Source organism: Ambystoma mexicanum, chromosome 5p (assembly GCF_040938575.1).
Source record: "Ambystoma mexicanum isolate Mex_15411 chromosome 5p, UKY_AmexF1_1, whole genome shotgun sequence".
In the NCBI taxonomy this organism is placed as follows: domain Eukaryota; kingdom Metazoa; phylum Chordata; class Amphibia; order Caudata; family Ambystomatidae; genus Ambystoma; species Ambystoma mexicanum.
Window position 1 is genome coordinate 1105713309 of NC_090930.1, and position 20151 is coordinate 1105733459.

Genomic DNA, 20151 nt, shown 5'->3' on the forward strand with positions numbered 1-20151 from the left:
TTTCACCTTGCCATGGGTTGAGGTCTCCTCAGTTCCATTGATTCACACTCTCCAGTGAAGGCATTGTAGTAGTCGTTGGACTCAAACTGGCGCAAAGTCCCATAGATGGTACCCTTGATGGTCTGAAAATTGTATCTCAAGGAAAACAGTCTGTTGTGGATATATAAGAGAGGGCAGCTTGAACTGATCAGCAATTCAATTTTAAAGAAGATATTGTTGGTGCCTCTCTAATTAGTGCTCCTCTACTATAGACACCCTGCATAATTCAATAACTCAGGTTTTTTAATAACTACTACATATGCATTGACTGGAATGGAATCCAGTATTTACATCATCTTGACAAAATATTCTGAATACCCAATTGTTTGCAATAACTTTGTAGAGGATCAGCTGGATGCCTCTGCAGGAAGTCCCACCCCCATTCTTCCTATATGGTGGAAACCGTAAATCCCGACATGCACGACAGCAGTGATGGTGCCTATTCCACAGAGAGCCGTCGAGAAAAGGTACCCATTGAGAAAACCCTATATGATGTATCCCCATAGAGATGACAATCTCTTGGAGGAGATCCCCAAAGGAATATGAAGATGAGAGAAAGAGAAGATGGTGACAACACAAGAAACAAGTGGAACACACTGAGAAGAGTGGCTGATGAAGAGAATGCATAGACCTTATGGAATCTGATGAAGAAGTAAAGAACCAAGTAAACTTTCATATGCAGAGTGAAGATTGCAGGTGTGAATAGCACTGAAGAAAATATAGCCATTTTATAACTGTACAGATACAGCAACGCAAGTAGACTAAGTGATCATAAAGACTAGCTATAAGTAGTGAATAGACTGCAGGCGGTGCAGCTGTTATAAAGAATCCGGTCATCAGTGTCACACATATAGATAGCTCAGACCCATGAAGAAAGAAGGATCAATGAGCTGTCTGGCAGTAAGAAAGCAGCCAAAGATTGAGGAAAGGCCTGAAATAGCTGCCTGGCTTGGTGTCAAAGGATGGAGCGACTAAGAATTGGTTATCTATCCTTGAAGAACAGTGAACATGAGAAGCTGAATCAGCCCTTGTTAAGGTGCAAGAAAGAACACCATGAGTGTCAAGATTATTAATTCAAGACAATTAAATCCTGCGAAACAGGCCAAAATACGGTCTCCTGTCACGTGAGTCAAGAATGGAAATAGTAGTTGGGTGTGCAGACCAGAACTATGATAAGAATGTGCCTATACTCCCTTTCTTGTATTCTCAGGAGCGACGATACTTTGCAAGGACAAGTTTAAAGACAATCTGAATGGCAGACGACATGAACGATGAGAGATGTTGGTCTAATTGGGTTGGGAGACACAGTCAAGTACACCCACTGACACCTGGGGTACCAGCTTACGTGCTGCTAGTGAACCGAATGATCCAGAAGCGTACAAGCGTGCCAACCAATTGTAGAGGGCCATACAACGAAGGGACTTATAGTTTGAGAGCCAATGGTGTACCGTTTATCTAGTAATTGATGAAGATGACTTGCACTAGAGATGGGCATAAATTGTCCCCCTGACTGTAGAGACCCAATCACAACCTAATTCTTTATAGAAAGTATACCTAGATGTTCTCCCTAAGCCAATCACAAGCCCCATAGGTTGTTCTTAGTTTGCCACATAGTATGGCGCTACGTATGATGGGTTTTTGCCATAAAAGTATCATTTATTATGAAATGCATTGAGAGAACGTAAGCGAACATCCGTTGATGTACGTTGTAACTCCCTGTTTTAGACATTTGAAAATAAAACAGTCGGGAGAGACTTTTTGACAACTTCCTGAGTCGGTCTTATTATTTGGTGTAAGAGTTATTCTGCATCCTATCCTGAGTATGACGTGATGTACTGATTTAAGACCCCTTAGAGTTCAACTTGATGTGAGACGCAAAAATTAAAATGATAATAGTGTCAATTCTGGTAGAAAAAACTGAACAGAAGTGCAATCACCTGTCCCCAGTTCACTGAGGGTATAATAGGTCTGTGTGAAAAATATTTAGGTATGAAAAACAGCAAGTGGAAATGCACTTTCACATGAATTTCCTGGGGCTGGACCAGTACATTTGCCCAACAAAAAGGCTTAAATTACGAGCTAAATATGCGCAAGGGTATTAATAAAAAAGAAAAAATCTTTCACGGTTGATCTTAGCTTGTCATTGACTATGACATATTCTGGATGTGTAATGCTATGTTGTCCGGAGACAGATACAGCACTGCATTCTGAAGCACATAACAACCAAGGCAGCCTCACATGTGCAAAGCTTACTAAAAAGAAAATAGTATATAGCATGTAAGCAACTGCTGTGAACTGAACTAAATTGTAATGATTAACAATACTGGGATGTTGAGATCCACAATGATTTAGAGTTAGACATATTCATCTAACACAGCTTCTAAAAGTTCTTCAAGAGACATTTTCCAAATGTCTAAAGGTAATTGTTCTTTAATGACCCACGTTCAAATCAGTACATGGGCCAACACAGTTCATTATTCTAAATTCGTACAACTGTGTATTTCTCTTTAAAGTCATATTTAAGTGCTGGCAGTTACTAAAATTGGGATATAATCATATTCAATCACTTTCAAGCAAACTGAAAGAATTAGAAATGGTATCCAGTCAATATATCTAAAACATTACAGAGTGGTACATTTCAGAGTGGAGCATAAGACCGAAAAACACAGCAAACATTAATTAAATAAATAAAGGGTAGAAGCGTGAAGGGGTTAAAATGGGTCAGGATGGGGTTGGGGTGCTGTTATAAGGGTAAAAAATAGGGTGCTTTGGGGGGAACCCCCGAAATAAAAAAAAGAAACAATTCTGTGTTTTTTGGTATTTTGTTTGCGATGAAATGTACCACTCTATAATTGTGGTCAGTAAAATCACATATATCCATAGAAACATGGCATCCCTAGGAAAAGCAGCAAGTTGTGACACCACGTCTCCGGTCACCAACACTTGAACCCACCCCCATTCCAATCCTCCGACCATCTTCATGTCACCCGTGCTCAATCTACCCATTCTCAATTCTACTGCACCTTCCCCATCCTCATTGGCTTCAAATTACCCACCTGCGATCATCCTACCCACGCCTTCTCCTGCTCCTGAGCTCTCAGTGCTTCCTTATCCAACATACCTTCTACTCATCCGATATCAAGTGGGACATTTACACCAGAACAGCATCAGCGTGAACCTCCTCTAGACATTCCCATGAATTTGGACTCCTCATCATCTTATCTTTGTTGACCTCTTAAACCCAAGCCCCAGCTGCCTCCCCTCCTATCCCCTGCACTTTGCAATGGCACTCACATCACCCTCCCTGTGCTGAACTCACATCCCTATGCCATATTACGCAGGATACATAGTTGAAAGAGCCCATGCAAATGGAAAAGCCATGCCAACCATGTGGAAAAAGTAGTCTGAGGGCTAAATAAAATCAAATGCTAATGTACATCCTCATTTGCGCCTGTCTCTCCCCTTCCCAGCCCTCTCTCCCCTGCAGGCTCCTGCCCTTGCGCTCAGAGAGGGCTGTCATGGCTCAGTAGAGTAGGGAGCAGACAGACCTTCAGTAACAGGTATGGGGGACATTGGGGGAAAGAATTCCATGGGTTGTCTTGACTTCCCCCTTTCCTGTGAAAGTCCTAAACAGGCTGGGACAACACATGAGGAAGCTGAGGCAGGATCCTTCCAGATCTTTCCTTTCTCTTCTGCTTCCTGGCAATATAGCAGGGGGAGGAAAGGTTCCTATCCACATGACGCTCCTGGAGGCCAACGGGAGAAACACAATGAGCAGAGAAAAGGGCTCTAATGACGCCTGACTACTCTCTGTTATGGATCTGCCATGGTCAGGGTGAGGCACTGAGGTAGCAAGGAGATTATTTAAGGTTGCACCTGCAGCCTCACATCCTAAATGACGTCCATGCACCGCATCCCATGAAAACATATGTTATCCTAGCATGTCAGAGGAGTCTTTCCAACACTATATCCAGGGATGTCATTTCACCAAAATGCCAGACATAGCGGAGGTGATGTCACAGTGACCCTTGACCGCTGATGATGTAATTTACCCCTTTCCAAATTGACATCATGGGAAGCGATGGAACACGACCTTTCATCCCTTGACAAAACAGGAAGTGGCATCACATAGCATGGCTCCTAAGTACACTACGAAATATATGGATAGAAAATCCCTAAAATGTGGTACACATTTCATACAAGAATGGATCACCATATGTATCGTTAATATGAGTGTTTATAGGCCCATATTACCAAATTACTGTGACTGCAAGCAGACATACAAGGCCAAATGATAATGATGTGCAATTATACAGCAATTATGCTTAAGCGCTTTATATAGAACAAATATGCATACAATATCACCCAACCTGTGTTGGTACTCATATATCGACCTCAGAAGGATGAAAGGCTGAGTTCAGGTGTTTAAAAACAGACTAAATCAGTGACTCACCCCCTGACGTGTGCCTGAAATAAACCTTAAATGAGTCTAGCAAATATTGTATTGAATTCCAAAAACACGAATTATTTGTTATTGCTATTCTTTCTTATTTAGGGTCACTGCTCAAAGTGTTACACTTGTGGGTCCCCTTGTTTTTTTAAGAGGCCGCAAAAAGAAAGCCAGCCACTCCAGAAACATGGCGCCGGCCATAGCCCAGGAGCATATATTTAAAAAAAACAGTTTTAAAAAAAAAACATTTTGTTTAGGGGTAGCAAGGGAGACCTCGGGGCTCACAGTTGAGACCGCTGGTGACCACCACACAATGTCCCTGACTATGTAACACATGTCTAAAATGATTTCTTTTTCAAAATACAAAACGTTATGATGCACTGTAATGACCCCCGACATTGTGGGGTCAAGTTTACAAGTCCAAATATCATTCTAGGGGGCATGTGCCAACATGCCTCTAGCTGCACAAGTTATGACAAACTGAGTTATAATTTCTTTTTTCTTTTCAGTTAAAAAGGGCCGTTGTCGAGCTGAAGCCCCCCCTCACCACCCTCCAGTACATCTCCATGGATTTAAATGCTGGATTCATGCCTTTTTCAGGATATAAACATGAAGTATAATAGTCTTGTTTTCCCTTTCCGTCTAATTCCGCTATTTCGTGTCTGACCTTATTTGTTGAGACATGAGCATTACAAACTCCTGTTCCTTTACCAAAGACACAGAGAAAAGGACACGAACTGTATTTTTCTGAGAATCGAGTAAAAGCAGTAATGGCCATTAATGACTGCAGCAAAGAGGTTTACCGCGCACCCTATTAAAGGAGCTCTTTGTCCTAGTAAACACACCAGCATCAGAGCTCAGAGCACCTTCCCTGTGCTTCAGGCATAATGGGACTGCTAATGAGGACATAGTGTTTATGTTTCCCTGAGAGAGCCATTCCCCCACTATCCGAGTCTGTTTTGAAATCAATGGTATCAAGAGTTTTGCTTTCGACTTCTAGATGCCTTTAGCAAGGGCATTCGGGGCCTTCAAGGGCAACCAAGTGCGGGTGTGCGGGAGGCCTGATGCAAACGCACCTCATCACCTGCGAGACGCCATGATAGAGGGAACACGGAGAAGCAGGTTAGCTCAAGTTTCCAAGAATGACCTGGAGGCAATGCAGGGCCGCTGACGCATGTGGATTGCAAATGGGTTGCCTGCATCTTCATCCGATAGGCGAATTTGTGTAAGGCAAAACCGAGGCACCAGCTGCATTGATTAGCAAGATATGACACAATCTCTTGTATGTGTCATTTCTGTAAAGACAAGGCTGTGTGGATGTTATAGCACAGCGTCTCTGATGTTGTTATGACGAGTGGACCTTTGTCTACATTATCGTAGTTCTGCCAAAATCTAAACTTATCCCGTGCATTACATCTTTTGATTATTATCTGGGTTTTTAAGGAGGTGAATCTCTTTCAAATTGCAATGTTCGGTAAATAAAGCGTTAAACACGCATTTGTGAACTTTGCTAAGATTGTGTCAGGGTTGAGTGCTCGCTTTTCGATCATCCTTGGGGCGAATACAAGGGTGTTCCTTTCCTGCTGCTACAGAGTGGCTCAAGGGTTAGACCACCTTTCCTCCACCACCAACTGGAGGAAAAAGCACAAGGCGTAAGGAACCTCCAGTTCAGTGGCATCCTTCTGCTGCAACTGAGGGGAGTTGTAGAAGAGATCCAGCTAAGACAAATATTACAGCAACCATGGCGGCGAAGAAAAAGGAGAGGTGCAATGCGACTTCCCTTCTGCCATCATCCCTGTTATAGTGCTAGGCAACATCTCATTGGAGGGAGCACTCGCCAGCCCTGATGGCTTGGGAAACATCCCGGCCATCAATCTGAGAGGAAGACCATTCTTCAAAACAAGCTAGTCGTCTGGGAAAGGAGAAAGAAGACTGCAAAGTCAAAGATCTCATCCAAGCTCCCACTGTAGATGCTACTTGCCTCTGCATCCCCAATGCCATGCTTCTTGCAGCATGTTCGGGATGCCTCCGGCCACATCTCCAGCCCGATACGCTCAAACACACTGAAGACCGCTCTTAAGTCATCCCAATGCGGATCGTCTCAGTGATGACTGTGGCCCACAGCAGATTGTATCGTCAAAAGGAGGCCCTTATCCTTGTGAATTGCAGATCGGTGCTGCAGCAATGGCCGCGAGGTAGAGCCCTGCGTCCTCAAGAGCTGATAGCAGAAGAAGAGGATATGCATGACCTCATCTGCTCATCCATCTTCCTCGTCACAGTCCTTATGCTATGTTGTGACTCCTCACCCTGGAGACAGGCAAATTACTTGATCCCAAAACAAAAATGATTATTCCCAATCTTTTTTTTAAGGTTTTTTTTTTGGTTTCACTACTCCAGGACTTTCTGTTTTGACTGTCTCTGCTGGATGCAAGTTCACGTGTACACCTTGTCTAGGATGGCATACGACAAGTTTCAAAATAGCATTATTCAACTTTGGAAATGAATGGCCTGGAAGAACAAGCTCTCACTAGGTGTTCAGACATATGTAGGAATGTTGCAATCCCTGCAAATATTTAAACCTCAGACGTCAAAGGAGCGCAAGAAAAAGCATGCCTCAAGGTTAGTGTTCCTGCAGTAATGCTCTAAGGCACGTGTGACCACAGCCAAAGTGTTTTTCAGCCACATACATGTTTGATGAACAGGCAGAGTGTTTTGATTTTGACCAAAATATGCCACTGGACTTCAAAGAAGGAAATAGAACTGTTTAACTGTGCTATGAAATGCAGAGTTATATGTAATACAGACATAGTAATAAATTGGACAAAATCCATTAGATAAATATTCGAACAACACTATTAATTTATACATTAGTGTCGAGAATAAAGAAATTAAGAGAACTAGCACTGAAATGTCCGCTGGTGGAGGCACTTTCAAAGAAATTAAGGTCACCCATATGCTTGACTAAACAAGAACAAGGCCAGCACTTTCATGAATCACCAAATAAGGTCAGTCTCTTTCTCTAGTGACCACCCTGCATTAGTCCATCTTTCCCGGGGCCTGCATCCTCCCTAAAAATCTTGTATGTGTCTCATTCACAGATTTTATCCAGATTGAAAGTCTCCAATCCAAGAAGTGCATCAAATTGAATTCTTTAAAATAAAATGTTTGCTGTGTCCTGATGAAGGCCCTGTATTTCAACTAAGGAGACACCATGGATGAGTGGACTCCAACGCATAGGGTCGAAACACCATGTGTCGACACCCATAGACATTTAGACATATGGTTCATGTCTTCATGATGTCATCCAGTGAGGGACATTAGTATCCTAGCCGTGTTAACATGGTTTCCAACACCAAGGAAGAAAATGTGTTGAGGCACGAAATGTATTGCATGACAAATGGCAAAGTCTGTACCCATGTGATCATTCATGACCATGTTATCATATTCGTGGTATTCTTGGTATTGAAAGCTGTAGCTATACACCGTCCATGTTCCCTACATATATTAGTTTGATAAGGTTGCTCTTCTGATAGCACTTTGATGCACTTGTACTTTATTGTGACTTCACACGCTATTTTGTATTCTTTTTGGTACTTTGTAAGGGGCCAAGATAATGAAAGATGTGTTTTTATTTATATGAATTCTGATGTATACAAATAAAATGATATATGTGATTCTTTATAATTCACTACTGTCTGAGACCTCTCTCTCTGAAGAAGTTAATGTAGAGGACAGAGTGTGTCACTAGATTGATTTTCAGTATTAAAAGCATTAACAGACATTGGTGGACATTCAAGCGATTCAAGGGCAGGGGTTTCGCTAGAGTTGCTGCTGGTATTGAACGTCTGAAATGGCTACAGTTATCGATCTCCTTCTAAAGATATTCTTCCTCTGTAGGTACAATTTCCCCTGACCCTTTGGGGGCATAGACGTGCAGAGCAAGATTGGCCCATCGTGGGTGTACCTTCGAATATTAAGGGCCCTTCACTGCAGGACAGCAATCCTTTTCTTTCTTTCTACCATGATAAATTGTCTTCTGGCCAGGCCACCTGACTGACATTTGTGCATCAACAGTCAAACTGATGGCTCTGTGGGCATTTTGGGAACTCATGAAAACCCATAAGCCCCTTCTCCACACTTTCCCTCTCCCCTCCACTTCCATGACGCTGGCGGGGTTCATATTCATGCAAAGAAGTCGGGCTGGCCTACGGTTGCCCGCTGTGTTTATAAGTGGGGTATTGAGGCGCCTCTCATGAGAGCACTGAACATGAGTGCGATGGGTGCTGCAGGATCACTGCGGCCTAGAGAAATCCACAGCTGGGCAAACCTGTTTTGATGGGTTCTCCATGAAATAACTGAAAATCAAATACCTGATTAGAAATTACCAAATTTAATTTGATCGAAAAACGAAAATTACTTTTGGGTTTTTGGCCGTTGTTTTAATAATACGGGGGGACAGCCCCGCACCACTCCCACTGCTCCCTACCTTAACGTATACCCTTACCCCACACCTCACCTATTTTTTAATACAAATGTACACACATTTTGAAAAATGTCGACCCAAAACATTTGGTAATTTCTACTTAGGTAATTTTGCATTGGATATTTCTACAGATACAGTTCTGGTGATGCCCTTCTGCATCTTGCCACTGTTACTTATGTTTTTGTCTGATGGGACTCTATCTCGGTATCCGGCTTCGGAGAGATAGTGTTAAGGTCAGCCTAGTGGTGTCTACCACCGGTGAATAACATTTCTGGGGTCTTGAAACACCATTTGTTGAATAGGCGCCTTACAAATATCCAATAAATAAATACATAAATGCAATGTCTTCATTGTAATGTAGTCTCTCTGACTTGTGCCCAGCCTGTGCTGCAGCATCAGGGACCATTTATACAATCGAGTGAGTGAAACGCTTATAGGTGTGCTCGGGGCAGCACTCAGCTTTCACCCACTTGTGGGATGGGCTGGTTGCCATGGAATATTCCTACCACCTGTGCTACTTTGCTTCCGAGGGGCTGGACAGATGATAAGTAATCATTCTCGCTGGCAGTTTCCCAGTGGCCTCAGCAACTTGGACAGGGAGGTTGGAAAAACAAGGGGAAGGGGGCGCTAAAAAAAAACAGAGATACAATTATGCCCTTACTGCACCCTTGCTCATGGAGTGGATGGAGCTATGCAGGTTTTGCCTAACTGAAAAAAGCCCTTTTCGTTTGGACTCAGGTAATGCAACATGTCAAGGTATAAAACCCTTGTGTTTCTGCTTCTTGAAGTTTGGGAGTTTAAATTAATAATAATGTTTCTTTCACAGGGTGCTGCTGTCCAATGGGGCAAGCGTGTTTAGAACTTGGTTCTGTGATGGTGTGCAAAAGGTCTCATATTTGTCTCATGTTCTGTTTGAATGTTACCATCAGTAACTACAGGCTCTACTCCAGTAACTTTGCTTGCCTCTACTCCATTGAAATGGCAGCAGACGGGTATAAGATAGCTCGAGTTCTACACTGGCCCTTGGAATTAATGCGTCTCAAGTGGCTGCAGATTTGGGTTCTGACAGAGCATCCTTCTATGATCAGAAAATCTAGTGCCATTGAGTCAGGCAGTGACTGGAAAAGATTCAGTCAGATTCCTCATGCGTTGGTAAAGCATGAGGGATCTGGCATGAAGAGCTTTATAAGGATCACATTATAATGCCTCGTAGATATGCACTAGGGCAATCTGTGTTAATTGCTCTTTTTCCTGCCAATTAATCCTGCACGCTAATCCTGCCAATCTTATGAATTTTATGGCAGTTGCCGTTGGTTCGTGATCATGTTAAATGCGCTGAGTAGTCATACTTACGCATGTCTTGGAATGATGTGTCAGGACTTCTTCACTCTCACTTCTGGGCCAGTTAGTGTCCTTCTCCCATTTGAGAAAATAATGTGTTGTTGTTTAGGGCTGTTCCAGTCCAGAGATTGCTTTGTTCCTGACCTAGTTTTTTGTCGGGGTCTCCCCCAGAACAGTCCCCAAGTCACCCCTATGAACCCCTATGAAATTAGACTCGCCAGCTTTTGAACTCAGGACAAGCACCTGTGGTGGGCAATCCGATAACATTCCTCTCTGTCTCACCTCAGCTGGCAAAGACTACAATTCCCATCAGGCTGGGTTGTTTTGTTAGATGCAGTTTACTATTTCCCTATCGTGGATCAACTAATGTGTGTCCTATGCGTCTCTGCAGATCTCTGCCCCATTCATTGCCCATTCATTCCTGAGCTTCTCCCCTCGCCCACCTGCCCTGCTATCAGTGGTCCTCCCTCTACCCGTCCAGTTCTCATCCTCGACGTGACCTCTCATTGTTGTCTTCGGACTTGACTTTGGCCAGCCTAATCTCACCCCCTGTGTACCATCATCTCTCCGGCCTCTAACTCAACTCCCTTACAAAATGCATTTTCTCCCTTCTCTGCACCCAGTGTTTTGGTGTTGTGGTGGTCCCTTTGCTGGGTGACACAGGAACAAACACAACAGCAGCTTCCTAATCCAATCCTCTCCTCTTCCTGCTCTCCTCAATGGCTTCTTGGACAGCTGCTTTCAGGATTGTGCTGCTCCCACTTCTGTGTTCAGTCCTTTTTTCATACTTCCGGCCTTACTACCCTTCACCATTTGGCTTCACTTCTCACAGTGATTTCCTTTTCACCTGCATTCCCTTCTCTGCTCCTTCGTTTCGTATGTTAGCAAGACTTGCAAAGCATCCTAACCTTTTTTTGGTACTGTTGACCCTTCCCAAACTGTGATAAACGAATACTTTACCTGGACATGTCAAACGCCCATATGCTATTGTGATCTGCACACACTGCTTGGATATATGCAATGGAACACAGACGTGGATCCGTTCCTTATCTCTATTTATTTATTTATTCGGTATTTATAATACTTATAATACGCCTATACACAATGCGTTTCGAGGTGCAACAGGTCAACAGGGTGGGGGACAGGGGAGGACAAAAACTAGGATCGTAGTAGGCCTTGTGACATTTGGAACGTGTAAGTGCACTAAGAGAAGTGCCGTGGAGGGGGGAAGGGTCTGTGAGAACAAATGAAGGCCAGGTGGGCAGAGTTAGGGGAAACGAGAGTTCAGGGGAAGGAAGGTCGATGAGCTAAGTGCGAGGAAGGGACTGGAAGGACAACAGGGTGCAGGCCCAGCCAGGCAAGTGTGGGCCAAGAGGCAAGGAAGGGCAAGTACAGGTTGGGGCGAGTCTAGGGAGACCAAGTGCAGGGTTAGACTGGATGCGGGACTTGGTACCCTGAAGACTCTGAAGGAACCAGGCAGCCAGTCAAGAAGCAGACATTAGCAGGGGAGGAGGCGAGAAAAGGAAGAAGAGAAAATGAAGGTCTTGAGAAGCTTCCAGAACTTAAGAAGATCTAACTCAAGTCTTGAGAGGGGCAGGGAGGCCATTCAAGAGGGAGACACCTGCAGAGGATAGCGATCTACCCCTCACTCTCTGCTTGAAAAAGCATCTGATCTTCTGAGAGTTGGAGCTGGATGACAGAAGGGTTCTAGCAGGGGGGTATTTAGGGAGAGAGAGTTGGATGTAGAGGGTTCCCAGGCCCCAGAAAGCCTTGTGGATGATGCAGAGGGTCTTGAACCTGATCCTCGCAGCAACCGGGAGCCAGTGGAGAGATGTTAGGGCTGGAAAGATGTAGTCCCTGGGCCTGAGGCCAAGAATAAATCTTGCACTCCTATTCTGGATTAGTTAAAGGGGGCGAAGAGAGGAATTAGGTAGATTAAGGAAGAGGCTGTTGCAGTCTTCCAGCCTGGAGAGGACCAGAACTCTGGAGACATTGAGTTTCTGGGGGAAGGTGAGGAAAGGGAGAATGCCTCTGAGGAGGTGCAGCTGATAGTGGGCCTTCTTGGCAAGGTCAGTGATGTGAGGAGAGAAGGAGAGAGAGGAGTCGAAGTTGACACCAAGGTTTTTTGCCTTACAGAACAGTGAGGGGAGGGGGCTCATGGAGGGTGGGCAGACTGTGGGAGGGAAAGAGGGACCCGGGGTCCTAATGAGAAGGATCTCAGTTTAACTGGCATTAAGGCAGTGATCATTAGTAGAACAAAAAAGGTGATGGCTGGAAGGTTTTGAATGAATCTTAACCTCTTGCATTGCTCTGGGCAACCCTCCAGACCATCGCTCTTTCCCTGCCAAGCCATTACACAAGGGGAAAGACCATATGCAGGTCAGGCTTGGCCCCACCCCAAAACAGGTAGTTCAGCCCGAACTGCTTGGTCACATCCCTTCTGCACAAGAGCACAAGCATCCCCAGACATGTTTCAGCCTTTTTGGGCCTCATCAGTAAGAAGTATCTTGGGTCTCTAGGCTCAGACGGCACTGGACCCATGTCTGGGCAGATTGTTAGCAGAGCACCATGACTCAGTAGCAGACAGCCATTCAGGAACGAGAGAGGAGGAGGGGGAGGCAGAAGAGGGAAGCTTAAAGGAGAGCTGTGTGCCAACAGCATAACGCTGGAAGTTAGGAGAGAAGGTGGAGATCAGGTGGGCTAGAGAAGCCAAGTAGATGTTGAACAGCTAAGGCAACAGGATAGGGGCCCGGAGGACTCAGTAGGTGGTATGTAAGATGCTGGAGAGAAAAGGGCCCACTTCAACCTAGGAAGGTCGATCTGAGAGGAAGGAGGTCAACCAGTCCAGAGCCAGGTCTGTGATGCCAAGGGCACAGAGCAGAGCAGATTTATCAGGGTGCATGATTGGCCGTATGAAAGGCAGAGGAAAAATCAAGAAGGATGAGAACAGAAGGAGAGCTGGAATTGAAATTTGAGAGCAGGTCTTCACGTGCTCTATCATGCCCGCATGCACCCCGGTCGAATAGGGCTCCTACTCAGTTCATCCGATTTGAATGTCCACTCATGTCTCTCATGTCAAATATGGAAACATTTCATCAATGTTTCCATGCCTGAAAGCATTACTATATAAGCTCTTATTTTTGCAAGGGTATTTCCATGCAAGCTGAATAATGCACTGTTTAGAACTTAATATTTACAAATAGTCCACTTCAATGTTCTAGATTTTTGGCCCACACCTGGCATTTAGGATGAAGTTGTGCGCAACACAAATTCCAATAATTAAATAATCCAGGCTGAAGATGTTCACTTTTTAAACTTTGAAACAAAAATGAACAAAATTGTCAGACATATATGGTAGTCGAGGAGGCCAAAATTGAATGAAACATACATTATTTGTCACACCCTACATATAGTAGGGGTGCCAAACATATGCAATAGCCATGGAGGGGCAAACAGAATGGAAAACATATCACAAAAATCACAAAAACATCCATTGCCTGAACACACACACACACACACACTCACACATCCCTATTCAGTCATGCACATAAGGATCAGGGAGACAAATCCAAATTAAAAAGATAGCACAAATGAAAAATATTCTGCAAAACACAAAGGATGATCAGCCAATCCCAAAACGCAGTAGGACTATTGCATATGCCTTGCCTATTAAGGCCTATTACTGAAGACATACTGCCTAATGAGAAATATTCTGTGACATGCAAGATGATCAGCCGCGCACTGGGTAACAGGGTTGCTGTTCATGTGCAGTGGGCTTGGAGAGACAAAACAAAATGGAAAACATACAAAAGGATAGGGGACTCTGTCATTGCATTGAACAGCAACTTGGTCAAGAATTAATAGCCGCCACCCTTGCTTTCAGACCTTCTGGACCAGACATGTGATGCCCACACCAGAATTAGGTGCGTATGCAACCGGGGTACAATTAAAAGATGGCTTTCTACGCAAGGTATGACTATTCAAAAATCAGGTGTCATGCCCTTTGGGCTGTGCAATGCCTCAGCAACCTTCGAACATTTTTTAAATTATGTTTTTGGGGATGTATTAGACTGGCATTTTGTAATTTACCATGAGTACATGTTTCTATATTCCCTGTCATTGCCCTGAAATGTACATGTTTCTGAGATCCTTGCAAGTTTGTGAACACTGGTTCAATGCCACGTGCAGACTGTACAATGTTTTTTTGTTTTTTCTTTTATTTGCATTTAATTGCATACAATTTTTTAGCAATCAAGAAAATAATAAAAAGGAATATCATGTATCCAATCCAGTTCCTTCCTCATTTTTAGGAAAACAAGTTTTTCCTTAAAACAAATTAGCTAAAAATGTAACCACTGCGATCACATGTCGAGTCTTACTTCCCTCCATCAGGATTCTCCACCATGCTTCAGAGTCAAGTATCCGGTGCTCAGTCATCAAATCTCCAAATAGTTTGCTTCGTGCATCTTCAAGGGCTGGACAGAGAAGGAGGAGATGCTTCACGATTTCCACGGCAGCATCGTCTTTACAGAAACGACATGTGTTCTCTTGAGTTAGACCATGAATAGCCCTGATCTCGTTATTTGGGAGAAGGTTTAAACGTGTTCTCAAGAATTGGTCCCTGAACATTCTACTAGGAAATTGTTTTAAGTAGTTAGGCACGACATCAAGTTTCCGTTGCTCTGTCACAAAACGCGCTACTGACCGGTAACCCACTGCAGATTCCAGGGTCTTAATTCAGTCATGCTCTTTTAATGTTTTCTTAATGCATTTTGGATTCGAGAGTAATACCTCGAAAGAACCCCGGATTTCTTTCAATTTGCTATTTGTCTTCTTTCTCCATTTATTCAACATTGAGTTGTTGGATGACGTAATTTCCTTATGAAGCAAGTCCAAAATCGGGGGACGCAGAGATACAAAACATTTCCTGAAGAGAGCCACGCTATTCCATGCCACGGTTAGCTTTAGGGACGGATGTTTGGGGTTCATCCTGACCCTTTAGTGCAAGCAAATGGACCCCAGCAATGTGTGTGCCATCATGGGTTGGGCGGTGGCAAATGCTTCTAAGCTATTGCAGGGATTCCTTGCATTCATCAATGTGTACAGGTACTTCATCTGCAACTTTCACGCCATTGCTACACGGCTAGCTCAGTTGACCAATGCCTCATTTCTGTATGTCTGAAAGAAATCAGTTCAGGGCATCTGCGATGCTTTGGAAACTGCACTCGCTTCTACTGCACTGCTTCAGCGCACTGACCCAGTGCACTCATTCTTTGTAGAAGCAGACATCTCTACTGTGGTCGTGGGAGCTCTGTACACCCAGCGCTGGCTGTCTTTCAATTCAAGTCCTCTGTCAGCTACAGGCCTGACTTCTCGCTGCCCTCCCTAGACTTCGCGTTGGACTGGCTAATATCGCTCCCCGTTGCTGCTCCCGTCTCTTTGGCTTCTGACTTGGCTTGCCTTATGAGCTGCCATTTCTCTCTCCTCTGTTCCGGGTATTTATTGGTCTTAGGTTATCTCTGGGGTAGTTGACAGATTCCTTATTCAACCCTTTCCTCAATGCGCCCATTCACCAGGGCTGCTCTTAGGATTCTGCCTTTTCCACTGTCACTTGCGGTCCTTTTGTCCCACTTCGTCCCGTACTACCATTCACATTCCTGCTTGACAGGATTGCCCCCTCTCACCTGCATTATCTCTTTTGCTCTTTGGACTTCTTGAATGTCAGCTGGTCCTGTATTGCATCCAACTTGCTATTGGAACTGTTCTTTGTCCTTCCCAGACTGGAAAGTACTATCACTCTGACTGAACATCGCAACTTTCCATGGGGAGTTGGGAGCATCGACTTGAATCCTTCTCCATCATATATGTATTCTTTGGGCTGAGGAGAGACCCTCTTTAGACCCTTCTTTTGTTATATCTTTCGTTAGTCGTCTAGTTTGTGTGCTTTATCAAGGTGGCCTTTTAATTTCTTTTGCAACCAGAGGTTGGAAACCTCTTGAGTAGCCCACCCCTCATTTGCTTTCTGTTCCCTGGTTGGTATTCATGCTACCAAACCACACAGGGAAGCATTGGGAAATGTTCCTGAAGGCTAAAGTTAAAGGCACAATCAGAAGTACCCTGACAGTTTTAGAAAAAATATCTTGGTTTGTTTGCCCCTTGTGACTAGTTGGTTTGGCAGTTTTAGCTTTCCCTGCAAGGAAATCTAAGGGAAAGGCTGCAATGTGTGTAAAACTATGATTGGTAGTTTTGTACCCTAGGTGTTTTAATTATGTCATTGGCGCAGCGTACAATCATAGGTTACACTGTATGAGAGTCTGTGGTGTTGCCAGTATCCGAGTTAAGCAAGTTATGGTCTTGTTTCTGTGACGTTTAGCTATTTTTCTCTTTATCTCCCTAATAGTATTCGTCCCGTGGAGGCCTTTTATGTCATCTTGCAGCAGTTCCTTTATCTGACTTTAGTGCTTTTGCAGCACATCCGGCCATGTTAGCTTGGTCACCCAATGGCAAATCGCATTACAAGGGCATTAGACCAATCACTCAGTACACCAGTGTGTTGGCTGGAGTGGATCTAGGACATGCTCTCAGGACATTTCTTTCATCATCTGCTGGGGGGCCAGAAGATTGGAGTTTTTATTAAATGTACTTCATTCTTCAACAGTATGTGTTGACCATCCAGAATGATGCAGGTTGTCATAGTTCTCTCCTTTTGTCAGTTCCCTATTTTCTTGTTCTCATCACTTTTGTAGCTAAAATGCAGGTAGGGTGCATGTTCTTTACCGGTTTACATATCTTTCAGCAGTGTGTTTACTTACAGATGGTAACAAAACATGGGAGGAATTTTGGGTTATGATTCCCTACGCCGTTATTTGGGTTTTCAACTGAGATGATTTTCAGACTGAATTGTCTGGTCAGTGGTATATGGTCAGTGAAAGCTCCCAGGCAAATACTGCATCACCTTTAAAATTCTATTCTCACTTTGACTCATAAATGTCTCAATCTCTCTGCACCATCCTACCTATCAGAAACCATATCTAGGACCACATCCTGCCAACCCACCAGAACACGATATACCAATCAAATTAATATTCCACACATCATCAGGGCTAAAGCAGGGGGGATAGGCTTCCCGTTCATAGCCCCCAAGCTCTGGAATGCTCTCCCTACTACCCTAAGAGCAAGACTTCCCTCCCAGCCTTCCTGAAACATCTGAAAACTTCCCTCTTCAATTAACACCCTTCCCCATTCTCCCACTGCTACACAAACATCTTACATCTCATACACCCACACACATTTCCTCGCAATGCATTGTGTATATTGTGTAAAATTTACTGTGTTAAGATTGTAAAATGTTTTATTGTTTTCCATCCTGTAACTAAGCTCTGCTCAATCTCTGTAAAAAGCGCCACGATGCCTAAAGGCTGCTGTGCGCTCTACAAATAAGAATAAATAAATAATTGGGATTTGGCCAGTGTTTTCATTCAGGCTTGACCATCACAGTGTCACAAGGGATGTTATTTCTCTGGAAATAACCCCAGGGAACTTCTTTGATGCATTTCTTTTTCTGGTTTCAGTTTTTCCTCCTAAGATGGAAATATTTTAGTGAAAAGAGTTACTTTCCTTTGTTGGTCGTGGTAGCAGTTCCTGCCCCAGACTTTCACTGGTTGAAGAATTTTTGATACCCGCAGTATTGCTAGGAAGGCTGAAACACAGATGATATTTCTTTAAGTTTAGGCTCTGGGTGTGCTTGCAATAGTATTTTTCTGAACCCTATTTATTACGTGGAAGGCGGACTGTAAGCTTTCTTTATGTCTCTTTTTGGCTCTGATGCTTTTCATTCATAGTTCCGCTTTTAAAGACTTGCACTGAAATTAGTGGGTATGACTGTTCCAGTGGTGACTCCCTATTTGTTTGTGTAATGGAGGTACAACACTACTTGGCAAATCCTCAGAGAGTATAAACTAAGCTGAAGAAGATGGATAAGGAGGTAAAGTTCTCATTACTTACCAGTTCTAGTCATGACAGAAAACCCAAGTGATCCATATCAGTCATTCAGTTACCCTCCTCCCAAAGTCTTTTCGGGTTCAGCAACCATGGGATTAACTGCACATTTAAATCACAATGGGTCTCATTACAAGTATGGCAGTATATCAGCAGTAAATCCGGTGAAATACCCCCAAACGGAATTACTGTTACAGCCACTTAGTCCTGTGGATTTACATTGAGATTACAAATGGTGAGTGATTGGTCTAAGTCCCCATTTTTGGAGTCCATAGGACTCCACAGTAATTTCACAGATTTTGCTGATTTTTCACGGTACGGTGGGGGAATAACCTCCATCTTTTTGCTGTTAGTTTATCCTCCACCTTTCCACCAAACCTATAGTATTTACAACCATGTTACGGGCCTTTATTACCGTACTGCCGTCCTTGTAATGTCACAATATAGTATACAGCACAAGCAAGTCAGGGATCTCTTTCACCTGCAATGAATGTGGCACACAATAACACGGCTTTTTATTTTCACAATCCCAATTCATTTTTAATGAGACCTCCAACCTGTCTCACACCCAACCTCAACAAACACCCTGTGTGACAGTAGACCAGGAACCAGACTGGTGTGTTATCAATTAATATTTTATTAATTTATGATTTAATGGAAACATTTAATAAACAGTTACAAAGGCCACCAAGGTGTGGCAACACAAATCTACAGTCCTTTTAGTCAAGTGGCACACTGAGAAAATTCAAACATGTATAGCACCAGGATTTACTATTTTACTTCTCTCAGCAAGACCATCAAAACAGTTTAAAACCCCATGTAAATGAATGCAACCCACAGGAAAGTGCATACGCACGCAAAGGATTCTCAAGTCCCAGCAACCCTAACCCCCCCTAGTCCTCCACTAGGCTTGTCAGCTTTGAAGGGAAGGCAGTGACAAGGAATGGGAACACAGGATTAAAATTGGATTTTGAGTGGGATTTTCAGAAACAATATTGGGAGCCAGCAATGAATGGGAACATTTGTTTTTCTGCACCAGGCAAAATGGGTTTTTACTTAGTTCGGACAACTACTATGGGACAGCACACAAGGTACTTTGTGCTGCTTATTCTTAGGAGACAAAGAGGGCTTTAGAACATACTAGCCAGCACACAATCGGAAAATCGATTTTAGAAGATGCAACACATGGAAAATGGAAAGGGAATGCACTTGGAAATTTGTTATCACACTACCGTAGGGGAAGAAGAACAGATTAGGAACAATTGTTTTAAAAAGGTTAAGCTAAATTTCATGGGATAAGATAAGAAAATGCAAATGACACTTGTTTGCACTATGGCTGCAAATGACAGGCACGCTCTAGGCAATTGGGAACTCACGATAGAAAAATTGTTTTCAGTTAAAATGACAGAGGCACATAACAGGTAGGCTGTGGGCAAAGAGATTCCTCACAATAGGAATCGGTTTGGGTTTAAATGACAGATGTTAATAGACATTTTTTTGTAGAACACCATTTAAACACAAAGACTGATATGCAAATGGATATTTCCCCTCTGTGAAGGTACAGTGAGCAAAAAGCAATGGCTGCGAACTCTCAATGTGGTTAATAACCACTGAACAGGTTATCATGCCTTGTTCTTTCGAGAGAGGGGCGCCTGCTACCTTTCTTGTATTTTTGAATGGAACTTGGGGTTGGTCACCCTAGGTTACCTGGGGGCAACCAGACGTGGACTCCCTGCTCACTGTGCTTAGAGAGGCTCAGCTTCACCTCACTGATGATGCCCAACAAGGCTGAAACACGTGTATGGGGTTGCTGATGGTACTCTTGTTCAGAGAGGAATTG